Raw genomic sequence first — 6,000 nt, 5'->3', positions numbered from 1 at the left:
GGTTGGTGAAATGAGCTGCATGTGTCCTTGACTAGAAGTGGGGTGCTGAGACCTTGAGTAAGGGTGAGATGTTTAGTAGTCTGCTGTGTATCCTGCTGCTCTTCAGCTGTGTCTGGTGGCTTTTCAGGATAACATGGGAGTGCGATCACTCTCAATCTCAGAATAGTGTAAGCCCAGAGCAGCTGGGCAGCCCTGTTCTCCCTGAGGGCAACAGAAATGCTGAGGGTTTCTGACATCCCAGAACACTGCCCAGGTGCGTTGGGGGCAGCTCTGAAATTCCCAAAGGACTCAGTCTGACTTTGCCTTCCTCATTTCTTTGCACTGGGAGTGCAGGTGCTGAAAAGCCCTTTTGAGTCAGGAGCAGTTTCAAAGGCCAAAGTCGAACACCAGGATGTCCCCTTACCCCCACCATGCCCACGAACCCCAGTGCTGCACAGCATGGCTGAATCCTTGGCAGCCAGTGCACAAAGGTCCTTTTCCTCATGGCACATTCAGCCAGCACCAACCAGAGCTATGGCCACTGAGCTTAAAGAAAGTATCCTAAAGAAAGAAAGGGGGGTGGGGGGGGCGTAGCAGGGGGAAAGTCTGCAAGAAAAGGCTCAGAGACGTATCCCCTAAATTCCCACTGTTTTTTCTTCCTTGGACAGGAATATTTTCCCAGAGAGAGCAAATGCCTAATGGCAGCTCCATCACCAAGTTCGTCCTCCTGGAATTTGCAGACAAGAGGGAGCTGCAGCTCTTGCACTTCTGGTTCTTCCTGGCCATCTACCTGGCTACCCTCCTCAGCAATGGCCTCATCATCACTGTCATAGCCTGTGACCACCGCCTCCACACTCCCATGTATTTCTTCCTCCTCAACCTCTCCCTCCGCGACCTGGGCTCCATCTCCACTACTGTCCTCAAATCTATGACCAATTCCCTGTGGAACACCAGGGCCATTTCCTTCACTGGATGGGCTGCCCAGCTCTTTCTGTCTATCTTCTTTGTTGGAGCAGAGCATTGTCTTCTTACTGTTATGGCCTATGACCGCTACGTTGCCATCTGCAAACCCTTGCACTACGAGACCCTCCTGGGCAGCAGAGCTTGTGTCCACATGGCAGCAGCTGCCTCGGGCAGTGGCTTTCTCAATGCTCTCCTGCACACTGCCAATACATTTTCCATACCCCTCTGCAAGGGCAATGCTGTGGACCAGTTCTTCTGTGAAATCCCACAGATCCTCAAGCTCTCCTGCTCACACTCCTACCTCAGGGAAGGCGGGCTGCTTGTGGTCAGTGTTTCTTTAGTTTTTGGGTGTTTTGTTCTCATCGTGCTGTCCTATGTGCAGATCTTCAGGGCCGTGCTGAGGATCCCCTCTGAGCAGGGACGGCACAAAGTCTTTTCCACATGTCTCCCTCACCTGGCCGTGGTCTCCCTCTTCATATGTACTCTATTGTTTGCCTACCTGAAGTCCCCCTCCATATCGTTCCCATTGCTTGATCTAGTGGTGGCTGTTCTATACACAGTGGTACCCCCAGCAGTGAACCCCCTTATCTACAGCATGAGGAACCAGGAGCTCAAGGACGCTGTGCAGAAACTGGTGACTGGATGTTCTTAAGTAACAATACACTTCCCACCTTCTTCTGCATATCGCTCACATTGTAAAGCACTGCAGGACCAGGCTGTCTTTGGTTGTTAGTTTGGTTTGGGTTTTGGGATTTTTTGATTGTGATAATATTCCCTGCAAGGAATCGCCATTTTTCCTCCCACTGCTATGTCAGTATCTGCTTGGCTTCTGTGACCCAGAGACTGTGTAAAAGAGGAGCCATGCTCTCGGTGTGCTTCAAGAATATGAAGACTGCTGCAGCCACTTGTTTGTCTAAGATCCTTCCTTCAAAGCTTTCTCTAGACCTTCAGGGGCACCTCTGGAGGTGGAGGGGAAAAGAGTCCCAGCACAGCAGCAGTGCCAGGGAGCACCAGCTCTTGGTCTTTCCTGAACTGCAGTCTTTCTGCCCTCCTGAAGTCCTGCTGAGCCCTTTTGTGACTGTAATTCCTGAGTGCTCTGGCAGCTCTGCCACAGTGCTGCGGTGTGGCAGGCCTGTGACAGCAGGCAGGGACAAGCACTGGGCACCCCTGTGACAGAGGTGACACACATAACAGCATTTCCATGATGAAATGGGATCTCCTCAAGGCAGGGCCTGAAGGCTTCGGGCTGCTTCTAGTGATGTTCTCAAGAATATTCCCAGGAAAGTGCCCTGGAGAGGAAAACATCTTTGTTGGCAACACAGAAGGTTGGATTGAGTGGACCCTCAGCAAGTTTGCCAATGACACCAAGATGTGTGGTGAGGTCGACATGGTGCAGGGAAGGGATGCCACCCAGAGGGAACTGGACAGGCTTGAGAGGTGAGCCTCTGCAAACAACATGAAGTTCGACAAGGCCAAGTGCAAGGTCCTGTACATGGGTCAGGGCAATCCCAAGCACAACTAAAGGCACGGAGAATGGGTTGAGAGCAGCCCTGAGGAGACAGACTTCAGTTTCTGGATTGATGAGAAGCTTTACATGACGCCCCAATGGGTGCTCGTAGCCCAGAAGGCCAACCCTATCCTGGGCTGACTCCTCAGCAGCGTGGGCAGCAGGTCAAGGGAGGGGATTTCGCCCCTCTGCTCCACTCTAGTGAGACCTCCCTTGGACTTCTGCATTCAGGTCCGGAGTCCTCAACACAGGACAGACCCAGAGCTGTTGGAGTGGGGCCAGAGGAGACCATAGCAATGGTCGGAGGCCTGGAAAGCCTCTGCTGTGAGGAAAGGCTGAGACAGTTCGGGCTGTTCAGTCTGGAGAAGAGAAGGCTGCGGGGAGACCTTAAAGCAGCCTTCCAGTGCCTGAAGGGGCCTGCAAGAAACCTGGAGAGGGACTTCTTACAAAGGCATGCAGTGACAGGACAAGGGCTAATGGCTTTAAACTAAAATAGGGTTGACTGAGATTAAATTTTAGTAAGAAATTCTTTCCTATGATCATGATGAGGCCCTGGCACAGGTAGTCCAGAGAAGATGTGGCTGCCCCCTCCCTGCTGGCAGTGTTCAAGGCCAGGTTGGACGGGGCTTTGAGCAACCTGGTCTAGTGGCACGTGTCCCTGCCCATGGCAGGGAAGTTGGAATGAGATGCTCTTTAAAGTCCATTCCAACCCAAACCACTCACTGATTTTATGACTTTATGAAGCCAGTTTTGCTACAAAACTTGATTGTTTGAAGCATTCAAGGGTTTCCCCTCCATCTGCCCCCCCTTGGCTCTTGCATGCTGAGCACCTCCAGGGCCTGGCTGTACAAGCACTGCAGTCGAATGGCTTTACTGGAACTTTGTGTGTTGCCTGGAGTATGGCACTTGGAGGGACAGGGTTCTGTGCCATTGGGCGCCCATAAAGGATCAAGCTGGGAAGTCAGTCTGCAAGTCAGAACCAGCAAGGTCCACGGCCAGGCCTGGCTATACCCATGGCTGTGGCTGGGCACCAGTATGCCCACAGCATAGCTCAGGTCAGCCTGGCACTGGATTTCACATCCCTGATCCACTTCTGTCTGTTTGCAAATACCACATCCAGGAGAGCGTCGCCTGTGTTGACACATCTGCAAGCTGTGCTAAGAAGCTGGCCCCAAGAACCGGCAGAAACTTCTGGGGCTGATGGCACCCTGCACTTTCCCCTTCCCATGAGGTCGGGGCAATTAAAGTCCCCAAGGGTGATGTGGGGTCAATCATCTGGAATTGGTAAAATAAGCCTTTCTCCTCTTCCTTATGTGATTCCAGGTATTTGTCTCCTAACATGATGTCTCCTTAACTGGCCTATCCGCTGACCCTCACCCAAAAGAGCTCAGTCTGCTGCCCAACCCTTAGAGGATCTCTGTTCATGCAGGCAGCTCCTACATTGAGGGCATCCTGACATCTTCCCCACTGTCTCCTTCGAGTCTGTATCCATCCGTTACAGCACCTCAAGCTTTCTGACTTGCTGTGCTGGTTTTGGCCAGGATAGAGTCAGTTCTTCTTCACAGCAGCTAGTAAAGGGCTGTGTTTTGGATTTGTGTTGAAAACCATGTTGACAATAGCAGGATGTTGCAGTTACTGCTGAGCAATGCTTACACAGGGATAAGGCCTCCTCTGTTTCTCACACCACCTCTCCAGCGAGTAGGCGGGAAGTGCACACAAAGTTGGCAGGGGACATCTGACCCCAACTGACCAAGGCAATATTCCATACCAGATGTCATCATGCTCAGCATATAAACCTAGGGTAAGAAGAAGGAAGGTGGAGGACATTCAGAGTTCTGGCTTTTGTCTTCCCACGTAACCTTTACATGTGATGGAGTTGTGCTTACCTGGAGATGGCTGAACACCTGCCTATGGGAAGTAGTGAAGGAAATCCTTGTTTCGTTTTAGTTGCGCTTGTGTCTTTTCCTTTACCTATTAAAATGTCTTGATCTCAACCCATGAGTTTTCTCACTTTTACCCTTCTGATTCTCTCCCCTGTCCCTTCAGGGGAGAATGAGCGAGCGGCTGCTCGGGGCTGAGTTGCCATCTGGGCTTAAACCACCACATTGTCCCACACACCTCAGCAGGTACTGCATCAATGTTGGAGCTCTGTGACAGCACACAGGGCTTCAGCTTCTCCTGTCTCTGCCCCAGGCTGAGGGCACTGATACATTTTTGAGGTGTTGCACCTCAGCTGTGGTGCAAGCGCTAAGCTCAAGCCTGCCACTGATCTTGAACCCAAGACCCTGTGCAAGTAGAGGCTTCCATTCACACCAGAGACATGGAGTGGACAGCAGCTGGCAACACAAGCACAAAATGAGGTGCCCACAAGGTGAGAAAATCACATGCTTCCCAAGGCAAGAGAGAAACTGGGCCGGCCTTTGCAGTCCTGACAGGAGAGGGCTTTGCTACCCATGGTGTCTCTGCAGTCCATGTGCGTCTGTGGAGGAGGTCAAGCTGATCTCCAGGCAGGACAAGGTGCTGCTGAGAAAGTGCATGACTATGGACATGGTGTGATTCAGGTAGACTGTGAAAATCATTCCCCTTGTTAACTATTTTACTGTACCATGACTGGGTTACACTAGGTGTTGCTTTGTTCTCAACTCAGAGCTGGGTCATCACCTCAGTGAGTGGCAAAGCTCAACTCATTAGACCAGTTTATATACATTTATTAAACCGATTACACCAAGTCTAGAATCTTCATAAGTTTCTAAGCAACCATTCTGTTTCTTTAAGTACATCTTTTCTTAAGTTCTCTCTATTCTTCTGTCTTTGTGGAATTCTCCCTCGCTGGTTGCAGGTCCTGCTCGGTTTCAGGGTCGTCTCGGGGTTGTCATCTGTCCTTCATCTTCTTCTGTGAATTCTGTTTGGTACAATCCTGAGAAAGACTTCGAGAGACTTCAAGATGTTCTGTTAAGCTTAGTCCTATTTCTAAAACGTAACTTATTGACCTATGACATTCATCTTGCTACACCTTATTCTTCTCTTATGCTAGGTCAGTTGGTTATTAACCCAACCATGATAAGGCCTATACAGGGGACAACTGAGTGGAGCATTCCATGGTCGTATGGTTTCCTAAACACACCTGTATTCACACAAATGAATCTATGGTCTATTTTTATGATTTTATTCTATTCTATAGTCATAATCAGTCTCCTCTACAATCACTGAATCACAGAATCACAGAATGGTAGGAGTTGGAAGGGACGTCTGTGGGTCACTCAGTCCAACTCCCCGCTGAAGCAGGGTCGCCTACAGATGGCTGCACAGGACCACGTCCAGGCGGGGCTGGAATATCTCCAGAGAAGGAGACTCCACAACCTCCCTGGGCAGCCTGTTCCTGGGCTCTGTCCCCCTCAGAGGGAAAAAGTTATTCCTGGAACTTCCTGTGCTTCAGTTTGTGCCCACTGCCCCTTGTCCTGTCACTGGGCACCACTGGAAAGAGTCTGGCCCCATCCTCCTGACACCCACCCTGCAGATATTTAGAAGCGTATATTAGGTCCCCTCTCAGG

Source organism: Opisthocomus hoazin, chromosome 15 (assembly GCF_030867145.1).
Source record: "Opisthocomus hoazin isolate bOpiHoa1 chromosome 15, bOpiHoa1.hap1, whole genome shotgun sequence".
Lineage (NCBI taxonomy): Eukaryota > Metazoa > Chordata > Aves > Opisthocomiformes > Opisthocomidae > Opisthocomus > Opisthocomus hoazin.
The sequence above is the reverse complement of the archived record's forward strand: the minus strand, read 5'-3'. Positions refer to the sequence as shown.